Raw genomic sequence first — 18,076 nt, 5'->3', positions numbered from 1 at the left:
CTGCCTGACTTGCTGAGCTTTCTCAACATTTTCTGTTTGTATTTGAGCTTCTTTTCGTTTGATTGGACCATATGTTCTTTTCCTGTATTAGTGGTGCCCTAAAAGGGGCACCTGTTGTGCTGATTCTTGTTCGGTGACCCTTGGGCAACCCAGTGTCCTTCAAACCCTTTATTGGTCCATCACAATATGCCCATCCAAAACAGCGCCTACACCTTGATGTCCGGACCGAGCGCCGCGAGCAACCTCCCTTGTCAATCATCCCGTGAGGCGGGGCAGGGGGCGGGGCTTGACGGAGTGAAGTGAAAAGTCACAAACAAATATGGCGGCGGTAAGTCGGGAGTCGCAGTGACCGCGGGCCAGAGTCACCGAGACCGGGAGGCCACGGGCAGGAGAGGTGGGTGGAGAGAGAGAGAGAAAAAAAAAGAAAGCCGCCGGACACGTGTCGCGCTGTTGTGGGACGGGTTGAGTCAGACTCCGACTCTTCCACTTGTGGCGCTTTCTCTTCATGTCGTGTCGGTGAGAGGAGGAGGAGGAAGCAGCAGGTGAGGGAGGCGCATTTACCAGCGGCTGCCCGGCCCCGCACAACTTGTGAGGATCGCGCGGGCCGCTACCGTTGATCCTTTTTTTTAAATTTTGGAGCCTGTTGGGTTGTGAGGAGGAACCAACCCCTCCCCCCGGGGCGGGGGACGTGAGTGGTCAGCTCGGGGCGAGCGGCTCTCGGGCCGTGGGTGGGTGGGTGCGAGCTCCGGCCGTAGCCTACCCGCTGGGCAACCGTGTTCAGCTCCACGCCGCCGCCACTAGTTTCAGTTCTTTAGTTTCTCCTCTTTGCTGGTAGGTTTCCGGTGGTTGAGATCAGAGACGCTGCAGGTGAACCAACCTGTTGGTCGCCTCTCGGCTCCGAGCCAGAGTTCATTTATTCATATCGTTGTCTCAAGTCGAGGTTCTAAAAACAAATATTTTAAACTAGGTCGTTTCCCGGAATAGTTAAGAGGGTTTGATTCCACTTGATAGTCAAAACGGTGCTTTTTTAAAAATTCGCTTCTACCTGTGATAGGGTGGCACTGTTCAGATTATATGAAGTCAAAATGGGAAAACTGTTTGTGTTTGGGGAAAACAAAACTGGTAATTTGACTCTAGATGTGTAGTTGCTCCCAAGAGGAATATGAAAAATACTCCGAATTATAGCCACTGTAGTACATATTTGGGTGTCATTAAATTAGTGAAAATGTGAATTTGTTTTCACTTTTGAAACTGACAAGTAAGTGTTTCAAACATAGTACTGTTTTTATTGCTTGTGTACAGCTGCAAGACCACATTGCTAAACACGAATGAGATAAAGTCCTCTTTAAGGTAGCCTTTTTCCAATTTTCTCCTCTTTGCTGACCTTGAAGGCACTGAAACTTAAGTTTGCATGATACCATATACCCCATCATAGAAAATTTCATGGTACCTTTGCTCAAGTGGCTATTCATGTGAGTATGGGCAAGCTATTTGCCATTGAGGTAGATAGGATTCTGTTTTGAGCTATATATGTATATATGTTCTGAAGCGCAGTTGTGCTTTCTGCTTGTAAGAAGGGGGATCCTACTTGAACGGAAAACTACCGGGACATCTTATTGGTAGCTCATAAGGGAGTACACAATGATTATGCCACAAGCCTCCAAAGTACCCAGAGTACAGGATAGATTTTGTTTAATGCATAGGGCAGGTTGTGGCTTTTTTTATTCATTCTTGGGATGCGGGTGTTGCTGGAAAGGCCAGCGTTTATTGCCCATCCCTAATTGCCCTTGAGAAGCTGGTGGTGAGCCACCTTCTTGAATTGCTGCAGTCCCTGTGGTGAAGATTCTCCTACAGTGCTATTAAGTATATTAAGTATTATACAGGGAATTACAGACCAGTTAGCCTAACATCAGTAGTGGGGAAAATGCTAGAGTCTATTATAAAAGATTTGATAACACAACACTTGGAGGGTATTAATGGGATTGGACAAAGTGAGCATGGGTTTATGAAAGGGAAATCATGCTTAACAAATCTACTGGAGTTTTCTGAGGATGTAACTAATAGAATAGATAGGGGAGAACCGGTGGATGTGGTGTATTTGGATTTTCAGAAGGCTTTTGATAAGGTCCCAAACAAGAGGTTAGTGTGCAAAATTAAAGCACATGGGATTGGGGGGAATATACTGGCATGGATTGAGAATTGGTTGACAGACAGGAAACAGAGAGTAGGAATAAACGGGTCTTTTTCCGGGTGACAGGCAGTGACTAGTGGGGTACCGCAGGGATCAGCGCTTGGGCCTCAGCTATTCACAATATATATCAATGATTTGGATGAGGGAACTAAGTGTAACATTTCCAAGTTTGCAGACGACACAAAGCTGGGGTGAAATGTGAGCTGTGAGGAGGATGCAAAGAGGCTCCAATGTGAATTAGACAAGTTGGGTGAGTGGGCAAGAACATGGCAGATGCAGTATAACGTGTTTAAATGTGAGATTGTCCACTTTGGTTGTAAAAACAGAAAGGCAGATTATTATCTGAATGGTGATAGATTGGGAAAAGGGGAGGTGCAACGAGACCTGGGTGTCCTTGTACACCAGTCACTGAAAGCGAGCGTTCAGGTGCAGCAAGCAGTTAGGAAGGCGAATGGTATGTTGGCCTTCATTGCAAGAGGATTTGAGTACAGGAGCAGGGATGTCTTGCAGCAGCTATACAGGGCCTTGGTGAGACCACATCTGGAGTATTGTGTGCAGTTTTGTTCTCCTTTATCTGAGGAAGGATGTCCTTGCCATGGAGGGAGTGCAACGAAGGTTTACCAGACTGATTCCTGGGATGGCAGTACTGACGTATGAGGGGAGATTGGGTCGACCAGGCCTATATTCGCTAGAGTTTAAAAGAATGAGAGGTGATCTTATCAAAACATATAAAATTCTAACAGGACTAGACAAATTAGATGCAGGGAGGATGTTCCCGGTGGCTGGGGAGTCCAGAACCAGGGGTCACAGTCTCAGTATGCCATTTAGAACCGAGATGAGGAGAAATTTCTTCACTGAGGATGGTGAACCTGTGGAATTCTGTACCACAGAAGGCAGTGGAGGCCAAGTCATTAGATGTATTCAAGAAGGAGATAGATATATTTCTTAATGCTAAAGGGATCAAGGGATATGGGGGAAAAGCGAGAACAGGGTACTGAATTAGACGATCAGCCGTGATCATTTTGAATGGTGGAGCAGGGCCTAATGGCCTACTCTTGCTCCTATTTTCTATGTTTTCTAAGTAGGGAGTTTCAGGATTTTGACCCAGCGACAATGAAGGAACGACGATATATTTCCAAGTCGGGATGGTGTGTGACTTGGAGGGGAACATGCAGGTGGTGGTGTTCCCATGTGCCTGCTGCCCTTGTCCTTCCTGGTGGTATAGGTCGCGGGTTTGGCAGATGCTGTTGAAGAAGCCTTGGCGAGTTGTTGCAGTGCATCTTGTAAATGGTACACACTGTAGCCATGGTGCGCTGGTGGTGGAGGGAGTGAATGTTTGTTTAAGGTGGTGGATGGGGTGCCAATCAAGTGTGCTGCTTTGTCCTAGATGGTGTCAAGCTTCTTGTGTTGTTGGAGCTGCACTCATCCAGGCAAGTGGAGAGTATTCCATCACACTCCTGACTTGTGCCTTGTAGATGGTGGAAGGGCTTTGGGGAGTCAGGAGGTGAGTCACTTGCTGCAGAATACCCAGCCTCTGACCTGCTCTTATAGCCACAGTATTTATGTGGCTGGTCCAATTTAGCTTCTGATCAATGGTGACCCCCAGGATGTTGATGATGGGGGATTCCGCGATGGTAATGCTGATGTCTGTCAAAGGGAGGTGGTAAGACTCTCTTCCAGGCCTGGATGTTGCCTAGGTCTTGCTTCATGCACTCACGGACTGCTTCATTATCTGAGGGATTGCAAATGGAACTGAACACTGCAATCATCAGTGAACATCCCCACTTCTGACTTTGTGGAGGGAAGATCATTGATGAAGCAGCTGAAGATGGTTGAGCCTCGGACACTGCCCTGAGGAACTCCTGCAGCAATGTCCTGGGGCTGAGATGATTGGCCTCCAACAACCGCTACCATCTTCCTTTGTGCTAACTATGACTCCAGCCACTGGAGAGTTTTCCCCCTGATTCCCATTGACTTGAATTTTATTAGGGCTCCTTGATGCCACACTCAGTCAAATGCTGCCTTGATGTTGCCTTTATGTGAGATCACAGAAGATTGCAGAGCTTGGGAAACACACTTGTTTTAATTGCATTTTCATTATGCTTTTGACAGCCTTCAGTGAAAAACCAGGATGCATACTCTAACTCCAAGTTCCATGTAAAAGTAGATGGAACACTTGCTAAATCTCACCCTTGAAAGAATGAGCAAGATTTCTTCACTCTTACCTGGGCTCTTTGACGTTTGCACCAATAAAGTGTTGGTTCTGCAGCTGTCTATTTGTTCACCCATTCCTTAACCTTCACCTTGGTTGCCCTTGTCCCCAGCAAAACATTTACTCTCCCTCCCATCCTGGTTGTTTCCCCTGGTATGGTTGCCATCTTTGCACCCTCAAGTCCAAAGGGTACAGCTTTGAGCATATCTGGTGCATAACTTGTTTAGCCAACGATTATCATACCTGGCTGTACCACATCAAGCACTATTGGGCCTCACTGTCCTGCCAAAACTACCACCTACTTGAGGATCATCCCTGGAGAGCAAAGATAACCCCTCAGTTCTTTTCTCCACTACCACTCATATCCTTAAACCCCTCCCTTGTCTTGCCATCCTCATCAACAACAACAACTAGTGCAAGGAGCTCATGGGCTTCTTTGTCATTAAGATTGAGAGCAACCATTCAGCTGTCCCTGCTGCTTCCTTCCCTGCCCGCTCCCCCCCCCCTTCTTTCCCACCAAGCCAAAGCCCCCTGCTGCCCTAGTCATGAACCTGTGTCTCTCTCTACTTCCCCTCCATCTCCCCATGTGTCCTTTTGAGCTAATCTCGTCCATGAAAACTACCTCCTGCATCCTTTATCCAATTCCACCTTATCGTTCTGGCTTCCATGCTAGGTGATATATTTCGGTAAGAAGAATGAGGAGAGGCAATATAAACTGAAGGGCACAATTCTAAAAGGGGTACAGGAACAGAGTGATCAGGGGGTATATGTACATGAAGGTGGCAGGACAGGTTGAGAAAGCGGTTAAAAAAGCATATGGGATCCTGGGCTTTATAGATTACAAAAGCAGGGAAGTCATGGTGAACCTTTATAAAACACTGGTTCGGCCACAACTGGAGTATTGTCCAGTTCTGGGCACCGCACTTAAGGAAAGATGTGAATGCCTTAGAGAGGGTTCAGAAGAGACTTACTAGAATGATTCCAGGGATGAAGGACTTTATTTATGTGGCTAGACTGGAGAAGCTGGGGTTGTTCTCCTTGGAGCAGAGAAGGTTGAGAGGAGAATTGATAGAGGTATTCAAAATCATGAAGGGTCCAGACAGCGCAGATAGAGAGAAACTGTTCCCATTGGCGGAAGGGTCAAGAACCAGAGGACATAGATTTAAGGTGATTGGCAAAAGAACCAAAGGTCACATGCTGTGTAAACACGTTTTTCCTCGAGTGGAATGTGCTGCCAGGTGGGGTGGTAGAGGTAGATTAAATCATGGCCTTCAAAAGGAAACTGGATAAGTACTTGAAAGGAAAAAATTGCAGGGGATAGGGTGGGGGAGTGGGACTAGCTGGATTGCTCTTGCATAGAGCTGGCATGGACTTGATGGGCCGAATGGCCTCCCGTCTGTAGCCTTTCTACGATTCTATGGTTCGTTCGCTCTCGGGTACAGTGCCCCTGCCTTTCAAAACCACCATCAGCATCTCCTCAAAAGAAAACCCATCCTTGAGCCCTCCTCTGTTCTTGCAAATTGCTACCCCAGCTCCAATCTCTCTTTCCTTTCAAATCCTTCAATGTGTTGACCCTTTACAAATCGTTGTACATCTTATAAGGGCTGTGAACCCCCCCCCCCCCTCCAAATCAGGTTTCTGCCCATGACACAGCAACAAAATGGACTTAACCAAAGTCACAAATGACATCCTCTGTGACTGACTGTGGTGCACCATCCCTCCTTGTCCTTCTAGACCTCTCTGCAGCCATTGACATGATAACTGCACCATTTTCCTCCAACACCTCTATTGTCCATTTCAGTGGGACTGCCTTTGCTTGGTTCCACTCTTGCCTATTTGTGGCCAGAACATCTACAGCAAAGGCTTCTCTTCCATCCCTGCACCATTTCTTTGGGAGCTCCCCAAAGACCTCTCCTCTTCCTCATCAACATGCTGTCCCTTGGTGTTGATATCCGCTGAACTATCAACCTGCAGTTTCTTCCGTCTAAACGTTGAGAAAACTGAACCCATTGTCTTGTGCCCCTGGCACAAACACTATACCCTTGACCTTGACTTACTTGATTCTGAGCTATCCTCCTCAACCCCGCGCCCACCCCCACCCCCCCCCAGCACTATTGGCTGCTGTGCCTTCAAGCGCCTGAGCCCTATGCTTTGGAATTTGTGTAGCTGATGAGCAAACTTAAACTTGAGCTAATAGCTTCTATAAGATGTCACATGGATGCTGACTGAGAGCAATGGAATATTATGACCATATTAATGTTCTGTAGCAGAAGCTGAGTTTTTGATCTGAAAACTGAACCAGGCAGATCCACAGTACTCCAGGGCACTATTGATTGACCAGCCAGCCTAGCTGATTAATGGGACTTGTCATTGAATCTTTTTTTTCCACCCTGCAAAAAGTAACATTGTAAGCACTAAGCTGTCCCTGGCTGGACAACCAACTTAAAGATCACCAGTGCTCTGATAGTTGAGTGTGTGGTTTTAGCTTAAACCCCACCAAAATCCGTGCACAAATCATGAGAGTTCCTAAGTATTGGCTCTTTCCGATCTGTACCCAAGTTCTGTAGTCTTAAGCAAGTGTGGTGTGTGCTCCATATAGGGCAACGGAAATCGTACTGTGTAGTTTGGAGACTCGTATGTAAGGTGATGGAGTTCCGCATGTTTTCGACACCCTGTTGACCAAATAAGGCCACCAAGGGTATTATGGCCAAGTGTGATTGTGTCCTCACCTGATGACTGTGAGATCAGCTAACTGAATACAGTTGGGGATGGAAGCTGTGTTGTTTTGGTTGGCATTTGTTAGTACCACAATGGATGATTTCTTTTATCCAATGGGGGAGCTTTTTTTTTATTCGTTCACTGGATGTGGGCGTCGCTGGCGAGGCCAACATTTATTGCCCATCCCTAATTGCCCTCGAAGGTGGTGGTGAGCCGCCTTCTTGAACCGCTGCAGTCCGTGTGGTGACGGTTCTCCCACAGTGCTGTTAGGAAGGGAGTTCCAGGATTTTGACCCAGCGACAATGAAGGAACGGCGATATATTTCCAAGTCGGGATGGTGAGAGACTTGGAGGGGGACGTGCAGGTGGTGGTGTTCCCATGTGCCTGCTGCTCTTGTCCTTCTAGGTGGTAGAGGACGCGGGTTTGGGAGGTGCTGTCGAAGAAGCCTTGGCGAGTTGCTGCAGTGCATCCGGTGGATGGTGCACACTGCAGCCACAGTGCGCCGGTGGTGAAGGGAGTGAATGTTTAGTGTGGTGGATGGGGTGCCAATCAAGCGGGCTGCTTTATCTTGGATGGTGTCGAGCTTCTTGAGTGTTGTTGGAGCTGCACTCATCCAAGCAAGTGGAGAGTATTCCATCACACTCCTGACTTGTGCCTTGTAGATGGTGGAAAGGCTTTGGGGAGTCAGGAGGTGAGTCACTCGCCACAGAATACCCAGCCTCTGACCTGCTCTCGTAGCCACAGTATTTATATGGCTGGTCCAGTTAAGTTTCTGGTCAATGGTGACCCCCAGGATGTTGATGGTGTGGGATTCGGTGATGGTAATGCTGTTGAATGTCAGGGGGAGGTGGTTAGACTCTCTCTTGTTGGAGATGGTCATTGCCTGGCACTTATCTGGCGCGAATGTTACTTGCCACTTATGAGCCCAAGCCTGGATGTTGTCCAGGTCTTGCTGCATGCGGGCTCGGACTGCTTCATTATTTGAGGGGTTGCGAATGGAACTGAACACTGTGCAGTCATCAGCGAACATCCCCATTTCTGACCTTATGATGGAGGGAAGGTCATTGATGAAGCAGCTGAAGATGGTTGGGCCTCGGACACTGCCCTGAGGAACTCCTGCAGCAATGTCCTGGGGCTGAGATGATTGGCCTCCAACAACCACTACCATCTTCCTTTGTGCTAGGTATGACTCCAGCCACTGGAGAGTTTTCCCCCTGATTCCCATTGACTTCAATTTTACGAGGGCTCCTTGGTGCCACACTCGGTCAAATGCTGCCTTGATGTCAAGGGCAGTCACTCTCACCTCACCTCTGGAATTCAGCTCTTTTGTCCATGTTTGGATCAAGGCTGTAATGAGGTCTGGAGCCGAGTGGTCCTGGCGGAACCCAAACTGAGCATCGGTGAGCAGGTTATTGGTGAGTAAGTGCCGCTTGATAGCACTGTCGATGACACCTTCCATCACTTTGCTGATGATTGAGAGTAGACTGATGGGGCGGTAATTGGCCGGATTGGATTTGTCCTGCTTTTTGTGGACAAGACATACCTGGGCAATTTTCCACATTGTCGGGTAGATGCCAGTGTTGTAGCTGTACTGGAACAGCTTGGCTAGAGGCGCAGCTAGTTCTGGAGCACAAGTCTTCAGCACTACAGCTGGGATGTTGTCAGGGCCCATAGCCTTTGCACCTTTCAGCATGTTGAGCAGTTTTTTAAAAATACAATTGGTGGGCACAGTTAAGATTGGATTTATAACTATGCTCCAAGTCACCAATTAACCTTTGTCAGTAGTTTGTTTACAATCTTCCTTTTGGGTAGAAGTGGGCTTCCATTTTCCTGTAGAAACTCTTCACCCTTTAGAACATCATGGTTAGCAGAATTACAATTTGAATGTAATATTTACCATCTTTTTAAAAGTTCTGTGTCATCCATAGAGCATGAAGAACACTGGCATGAATTTCAAGCAGAGCATGTTAATAGGCTATGGTTTACATCTAAAAAAGGAACCAATCAAGAAACACTTGACCACTATTTCTCAATTCCTGTTCTCAATTTTAAAAATCGCATCTTTGGGGGGGAAATATAAGTCCTTTTTGAGTAGTCATCTTGGCTCCCCACCAACTACCCCATCTACCCTTAAAATTAAATATATATAATGAAACCATTTAAAAGAAATAAAATTGGGGTTGGGGGAATCACCAAGTGTACTTAAACTGACTCATTGCATATTGCCGCCCGGGCTTGTCACTCCTGCAGGACTTGGTCTTACCTTCTGCTGCATTCTGGGAGCTTGGATTCTTAAGCTGGAATTTGCTTGAGCCTCCGCAAGTGCAAATTTGGGTGTGCCTCCGACCATGAGGAGTTCTAACTTCTGTTGCTAAATATTTGGTTTCAACCTACTGGACTGTCCAGTTTATTAAATTATGCAGTACTCATTAGTGCTAACTCTCTGGATTAGAGTGAAACAGTTCAGTTTGACCGACTACAGATATTCATTTATAAAATAAATTAAACTGCAGCTAAGACCGCAGTCCGAGTTTGGAGCAACATTCCAGAGCTGGACTGTCCTGTGTTTTCTGCCACTCTAAAATCCTACCCAGAACTTCCAGGCCCCAGGCAACCAGATCTTTCTCGTCTTCAGTTTTCTTACGCTGCCTGCTCTCCGCCCCCCCCCCCCCCCACCCAAAGTTATCCCAGGAAATAATTATCTCATAATATATTTTGTAACTGTGTTGGGGTTGTTGTGTTTTCAACAAATACAAGTTATTGAGCAATATTTTTTTAAGTGTTATTACTATTGATGCACATTTGAAACCTTACAACAATGGTTACTGATGCCCCGTGTCTCCTCATCATCTGAGTTCTCCCAGGCCCAAAAACCTCATACCAATGCAGTTACCCTTTTTCCCCCCCCTTCCCCCAATCCCATAACTTTGCTGCTTTCCTTCCTGCCCCCCCTCCCCCAATCAGACCTCAGTGTTTCCACTCAACAAATTCTCTTGTCTCCCTTACAATTCTTCCAGTGCTGCCAGGTATCAGACCCTTTCCTGGCATCAAAATTTAAGCTGCATCTCACTTTTTTGAAAAAGAGTGGGCTGTTGAAGGAACCCACAATGTAAGGATTTAAGAAAAATAATCTAACCATGAAATATAGGGGTAGGAATCTGATTCATATTGGCATTCCCTTGGAATTAAGCTCTTTGTACTTTTGCAACTTGCCGTTTGCTGTAAAAGTTGTGCGCTTTGAGTGTTGCATAAATTTAGAGTATAGGGAAACCGAGCATTGAAAAAATCACATCTCCGTGCCTAGCCTCAGAAATGGTGGCTTGGATCAGTAAAGAGGGAAAAAATTTGAAGTCTCCTCTTGGGCGTAAATAAAGGCTATTGTAGGATAAGGCTGCCATAATGTTAGTTGAAATAAATTGTATAGCAATCTGTCCAGTTTCCAATTTAAGGTCTAGATCTAATTATAGGCAGAGTTTGGGATTGTTTTGTGGATGATAATTACAGTTAGGCTACTCCATCATGGGTTTTTTAATGCTCATTTAAAAAAAAAATTGCCTGCATTTGAATGTAAGGTGTTCAATGGAAATGGAGAAAAGGTGGCTTCATACTGTCAAATAAGAACAAAACCTGCAGGGGTGTACTTAGTGTACCACACCACAGCTGAGGGAAACTTGAGCTTCTTATTGTTAGATTATAATGGATGCCATATGGAATGGAGTTGTAGGACTGTAAACCTGATCAAAGGGTTCCCAGTGATGAAACTCCATGAATCTGAGTTCTTTGTGCGCATCTGCTGCTTGCTATTGAATTACAGACTTAAACTTCCAATTACTTTTTAATAAGAGTCCAATCTTTTATGTGTGAGGTGGACTGGATGCAATTTCCCAGGTTTAGGCCAGTGTTGTCCAATTGAAATTTGACTAGCCACAGGCATGGCTACGGTGATAGCATTTTAGCCATATGCACTTGGGTACAAAACACCTTACTTCACGTGTATATTTACTTGACAAACATTTATCACCATCCAGTGTGAAATCTTGCAGTTTTTCTCTTTTACCAATGTTTGGAATTCTGGCATTAATTTGAGAGAGCACTACTTAGTGCATTTTCTAGGTTTCGTCCAGAAGTTACGAGTGGTACTTTTCATTTATTAGAATGTTTGGTGAGACTGTTGACTCACACCATGAGATGCTCAAGCCTTGGTCCAGCTCTCCATCCAGGTTGGATGCTGCTTGCCCTTCGCCATGGCGTGCCCTGTTGGAGCTGCTCATTGTTGTCTTGCCATTTTACCAACAAACGCACAAACAGTTAAAGTACACATGCGTACGCTGTGCGAAATAAGTATTGAGATCACGCGCCCAATGATGGTGTCTATTACTCATTTTTCTATTTTATTAATCAAGAATGCAATTGGCCACATTTCTATTCCCAATTAGCCACATGTAGCTAATGTATTGGACAACACTGCTTTAGGTGGTATGAAGTAAACAAGGTAGAATGGTTGAATGTGAGATTCTGACTTGATGCAGTATCTTCTGGAAAAAATCTGTTGTTAGCACATTGAGTTAATGCTGGGGTGTGAAATTATTGTACTGTGTCCCTTCAGAACTCAAAAATGGTATGAAATGAAAATGGATTTTGTTCCTCCAACTTCAGTTGTTTCATGGCGAGAACCCTCTGAGTTAACACTAAGGTGACCTGGTGGTTATAGGGTTTGTCACTAATCATGGCAGCAATTTGAAGTGAGGAATTAATAGTATTGAACATAGTTATTGGTGCTGGTATGATAAATATTCCTAGTGACAACACAGATGTCTGCTTGAACTGTGAAAAGCTGCCAGCATTACAATTATAGATTTTGTCCTTTTCCAACTTGGAGATAGCATTTTGGGTTATATTGGAAAATGAAGTACGAGTGATTTTCAGTCTGCCCTTGGTGTTAGTCAAGCACTTTGAAGATGAATGAATCATACAGAAGCATGGGAGTGGGAGCACAACGTTGAAGTATATTGACGTGTAATTTTTCTCTTCCTCCTTGATCTTTCACACATTATGTAATTTGGGCCATTTTAGTGTTTTTTTTAAAAAATAGTAATCCATCCAAACAATGAGAACTTGCATTTATAAAGTGCTTGACCATAGGAAAAATTCTCAACGTGCTTCAGGTGTAATCCAAAAAAATGGATAGAAGGCAGGGCTGTAGGAGGTTACAGATATAGGGAGGGGTGAGGCCATAAAGGGATTTGGGTATGAGGATGAGAATGTTAACTTAGAGTTGTCGGAGGACTGGGTGCCAATGTAGGTTAGCAAGGACAGGTGTAATAGGTGAGCAGGACTCGGTGTAGTGTAGGATATGGGCAGCAGAGTGTTGGACGAGGAGAAGTTTACTGAAGTGGGAGATGGGAGGTAGCCAGGACAGCATTGGAGTAGTCAAGTCTGGAGGTGACAAAAGCATAGTTCAAGGTGTCAGCAGCAGAGGTGGACGATGTTACGGAGTGGGAGTAGATGGTCTTCATGATGGAGAGGATATGTGGTTGGAAGCTGAGCTCCAGATCAAATAGAATGCAGAGGTTATGAGCCGTCTGCTTCAGCCTGAGTTAGTGGCCAGAGAAGGGATGCAATTGGTAGCAAAGTTAGAGTTTGTGGCTGGGACTGAAGACAACGGCTTTGGTCTTTCCAATGTTTCGCTGCAGGAAATTGCAGTTCACCCAAGACTGGATATCAGATAAGCAGTCTGACAACGCAGAGGCAGTGGTGGGATCAAGAGAGGTAAAGCTGGATGTTGTCAACATACAAACGGAAACTGACCTGATGTCTTTGGATGATGTCACCAAGGGGCAGCATGTCGAAGAAGAGAAGGGTAGTCCTGTGGGGGATTCTGGATGTAATGATGTGGCAGATGGGAAGAGAAGTTATTGCTGGAGATGATCTGGCTGCAATTGGATAGGTAAGAGTGGAACCAAGTTAAGGCAGTTCCATTTAGCTGGAGAGCGGAGGAGAAGTTTTGGAGGAGGATTGTGTAGTCAACTGTGTCAAAGTTTGCAGCTTCTGGCATGCTCCTTTTCACTCCATTGAACCAGGGATAGGGTCTCCACTTGATACTGATGGAGGAGTGAGGGATGTTTGAGCTTTGAAGTTAAAATTATGTGGTAGTAAACAATTCTGCTGATGATCCACAATGCCCAATGGATGTCCACTTTTAGGATGCTACATCTGTCTTTGGCCTAACTCACTTAGAGTGGAGGACGTCCTCACTGTGAAGATGAGACTTTGTGCTCGTTGCTCGTACCAATGCTGTTGTGAACAGAGCAATCTGACAGGTGAGGATGAGGTGAAGTACTTCCTCATGTTGCTTCCTTCACCTTATGATTAAGGCAGTTATGGCCCTTAAAGACTTGGACAGCTCAATCAATGGTGGAATGACTGAGCCTCTCTTGGTAGTAGGCATTGAAGTCTCCATCCATATTACATTCCTGTGTCCTTGCTTTCCCCATATGTTTCCTCCAAGTGGTATTCAACATGGAGGAGTGGCGATTCACCAATTGAAATGGGTGCAGTAGGTGGTAATTGCCTGGTATTTTATTGGCCTTTTTTTGACTGAAAGTCATTAGAATTCGTGTGGTTCAGAGTAAATGTTGAGGACTTCCAGAGCCAACCCCACCCAACTGTATACCACTATGCACCCACCTCTGGTGGGTCTTTATTGCTGGTGGGACAAGAGATACCCAGGAATGGTGCTGCAAGAGTCTGGGGTGTTGGCTGATATGACTATCTGGCTGTTGCGTGACTAGCCTGGGAGAGGTTTCCCAACTTGGGCACGAGTTCCCAGAAATTGTTGAGGGGGAATTTGAAGTGTTGACTGGGCTGAGATTGCTTAAGTCTTGTCCTGATCTGATGCCTGGGTTGTTGATAGGTTTATTCAATGTTTCTTTTATTCTGTTCTTTACTACTGAGTCGTGTGAGGGGCCATTTAAGAGTCAACCACATGACGTGGGACTAGATTCACATACAGGCCAGACTAGATTCATATACAGGCCAGACTGGATAAGGGTGGCAAGTTCCCTTCCCTCAAGGACATTAATGGACCATTTGGATTTTTACAAAAATCTGCCAGCTTTTTCATTCAGCTAGCACATAAATTACCAAGTTTATTGAATTCACTTTGACAACTTGCCATGGTGGGACATGAACTCGTGATCTTTGGGTTACTAGTCCAGTTTCTTAACAACTAGTAACCAATATGGAAACTGCCTCTTGGCCACAAAGGAGATGAAGGCCTTTGGGAGACGGCCCAAACCAAAATGATCTCATTAGGATTATTCATATTCTATCCATCACCACGCGTTACCCTTGGTGAAGAGAACAGGCAACCTGCTCTTGGGCCTCTAACAGGCAGCTCAAACAGGCAAAAGGCTTGCCATGCTAACCGTGCTCCAATTTTCTCAGCTTTATTGAATGGTCTTCATTCAATGTCCCACATCCTTCCCTTCCCTCCTAACCACCCACCCATCCATGATATTGTTGAGATTGGTAACTGAGTTATTGGGAGTCATGAGTTCTATGTGCATGTTGGTCCTTGTAGTGCTCCATCGTGGAGTACTACAATCAAGGTACCTGATTACCACTGCATTCTTGTATTCACTAGGTAACAAACTAAGTAATGCATATCAGAAGGTTCCAGTTTCCATACCTGGACTGCTGAGCTAGCTGTTGTCTAGTGGGGCTGGGTTGCTACAATTGACCTTGGTATTCCTAGGTGCGAGAGGGGAAAAAGTTCAGGTCGGGTTCCTACTCCAGTGACATGCTGGAAAGATGTGTGCAACCATGAGGACAGGATTGGGCTCGGGTATATCTTCAGAATCGAATAGCATGCTTACTCTTTCCACACACTGTCATGAATGGCCATTTGGGAGAAGTACAGGAGTGGATATACCTCCAAAAGACACAGTGTCGACAGGATGGAAAGGAAAGAAAAAGGGAGAAAATTACAAGAGACGTTCCCATCTCTTGATATTGTTCAGAACTCAAAATTTTAGGTCTGAGCGCACAACCATTCTTGCCTGTCTTGACTTGTGTCTCTGAAGCGAGTGGAGTGCTAGCATGTGATGGTGAGCTTCTCATCTTTCACAGTGTAAGTCTGCTCCTGATGATTTGAAGTTGTTTCATTCAAATTGCTGGATAATTCAGATTCAAATTGCACTTGGTGGGGGGGAGTCTCCAGTTCTGCTTTATTCTAATTCCTTAATTTGAATTACTGGATAATTTTATCACCTAAAAAGTGACTTTGAATTATCAAGTGTATATTTGCCGTGAAGAAGGGGTTACGTTTGTGGGGTGTGTCTTTGCAAATACAGTGTCATTGCATTTTTAAGATTATAAGGCCTGGCAAAGATCTGGGATTGGCTTCAATTTAAAAAAAATAAACTTTTTAAACAATGCTTTTTAGTTTTTCAGTTGACTGTTGGCATTCCTAAAAGCTATTCTGTCAGTAATGTTGTAATGGTGTTTCACACTGCTGGTTTGCAATCGTTTTTTGCATATGTCTAGCATATTTTTCCTGCTTAAAAAAAAATTGGCGCATGATGGACACAGGGCATGCAACTGGCTTTCAGGGTCATTTTCCAAGAATGGCATGTTGTATGCAAAACAGTGTGACCTGTTCATATTGCTTGCTTCATCTAAATAATTCATTTGGGAGGATTCCATTTTGCTCATTTCCATGTACACTGTAATGTCACATGGATTTACCATTGTAAGAATTCTGTTCACTCTTTGAGCATTCCATGCACTGTTTGCTAAAGCACTCTGTCATGACACGTAGTTGCGTTGCATCATGGCTAAGTCGTGTCAACATGTTGAAGCAGTGATCCTTTTTTTGAACTTGTGCCAAAAAGTATAGATGTGCTAGGTGGTTGTTCTCCATAAACTACTCCAAAGCTTCCAACACGCCACAAGAGATGGGCACGCTGAGCAAGGTAGCTTCCAAAATGCATGCTGCATTGCATGCATATTGCAGTTGACAATTGAGAAAATAGTTTGAGACTATCTTCAAGCTATATGCTAAAACATTCAGATTTTGATAACTTAAAAAAAAATGCTTAACTACAAGAACCATCAAAACAAGTAATACCGACTTAATTCTACAATAAATTTCACTTCTTTGAGTGGGCCAAAGTAACCCTGTTCATATCCTGGTTGTATGTCTAATCTATAATGCAAATTCAAATAATAGAAGAAATTATAAAAATTTCATCTGTCACAACTCTTAGTAGACAAATGGGCATGCATTGGAACCTGTATTACCTGTGCTTCAACTATCCAGCTCCCCAATAATCAGGCAGAATTTTTGCCACATGAAGCTTTGTGCAAAATGTCACCTAACTGCTCAACCTGTCAATAGCAAATTTGTCCTGTCTGAAATTAAATTGATCGCTCGCCCTTTTCGTAATTCTATTTTTATTCATATACCTGGGATACCACTGTACCATGCGTGGTTAAAAACAAATTTTGTAGTCTTTGCAACTGTGGTAAATAAGGCGCGCGCACGCAGACACACACCTTTGCAGAATAATGAGCTCCCAGAACCTTGTTTAAGGGACCTTCCAACCATATTCAGGGCTGAATGGAACCTACATGTAAATGTGCAGTACTTCAAACAGGGAGACCTCATCTTTTTGGTGGGGGGTTGGGGGGGGGGGGGTGGAATCCTGAATCAGCTGCAAGGTAAATATCATCTCTGCCTATCATCACTCGATAAATGATCTGGATTCACATCTGGCCTTGATTAGTGTTGCCACCTGGGGTTCACTGACTTGCTGTGTGCACGCCATCTCGTGTAACAGTGTGTTGGATTCAGATTGATATTGATCCTCTTGATGGACTTAATTTCCTCAAAATCATAGTTCAATGCTGCAAGATTTTTGCCAACTTGAATATTGACAATTTGAGGTGTTGAGGGTGGGGGGCTTGGTGGGAGGCAAGTGGTTGGCTGACAATACATGAATTGTTACAGTTTTTAATGTAATAATTTACTCTTGAATATTGTGTAGAAACAAAAACACTTCTAAGTCTGATCAGTGGAGTAGAAGTGATTTCTGTTTGTTCACTTTAAGTTGCTAAGTGATTAAATGGACCACAGTTCACAATTTATAATTGCCTCTTTTTGTCTTAACTGTATAGATATCTTTATCTGTGTAAAATGTGCTGGAAAATGATACTGCATTTATTAAACCTTAATCAATATCTGTTGCATAGCTAGTGCCTTGTGCTTAGTTGTAGCTCCAGGACTGGCAGAACTCTTTCTATTGATGTTATGTGGCTACTAAACATATCACAAAGGATTAAGGTACTCTTGCTTTTGAATAAACTGTCGCAAATGTATAGTTGTACCAAAAAAATATTTTGGTTATCTCACGTATCAGATTTCTTGAAAAATAATTTGAGTAGCTACTTAGTTAAGTGGGAAATGAATTGAGCATTTTCAGCATCAGTGTGGTTAATGTCTTTGTTTAACAGCAATTTTATTTTAAATTCACAAGCTTTCGGAGGCTTCCTCCTTCGTCTGTCGTTCCCAGGCTTTTCCCTGCTGCCCTTCTTAAACAAAGGCACAACATTTGCTACCCTCCAATCTTCAGGCACCTCACCTGTAGCTGTCGATGATTGAAATATCTCTGCTAGGGGACCCGCAATTTCCTCCCTAACCTCCCATAACGTCCTGGGATACATTTCATCAGGTCCCGGAGATTTATCTACCTTGATGCGCATTAAGACTTCCAGCACCTCCCTCTCTGTAATATGTACACTCCTCAAGACATCACTATTTATTTCCCCAAGTTCCATGCCTTTCTCAACCGTAAATAACGATGCGAAATAGTCATTTAGGATCTCACCCATCTCTAGTGGTTCCGCACATAGATGACCTTGTTGATCCTTAAGTGGCCCTACGTTGATTTTGC

At 44.5% G+C, this 18,076-nt stretch overlaps 1 protein-coding gene across 3 annotated transcripts in view; it reads left to right on the top strand.

The window, feature by feature from the left end:
• The first annotated feature begins 304 nt into the window (after nucleotides 1-304).
• Nucleotides 305-18,076, top strand: part of dennd4c (DENN/MADD domain containing 4C) — a 201,815-nt gene continuing 184,043 nt past the window's right edge. For 2 of the 3 annotated variants that reach the window (XM_067983317.1, XM_067983315.1), the window contains exon 1: nucleotides 306-394. The gene's annotated coding sequence lies outside the window, so the exon portion shown is untranslated. Of the gene's footprint in view, nucleotides 543-18,076 lie in introns of all 3 variants that reach the window. The other variant, XM_067983316.1, reaches the window with a different exon arrangement.

This window comes from Heptranchias perlo, chromosome 4 (assembly GCF_035084215.1).
Source record: "Heptranchias perlo isolate sHepPer1 chromosome 4, sHepPer1.hap1, whole genome shotgun sequence".
Classification (NCBI taxonomy): Eukaryota; Metazoa; Chordata; class Chondrichthyes; order Hexanchiformes; family Hexanchidae; genus Heptranchias; species Heptranchias perlo.
This window is presented reverse-complemented; position numbering and strand designations above follow the sequence as displayed.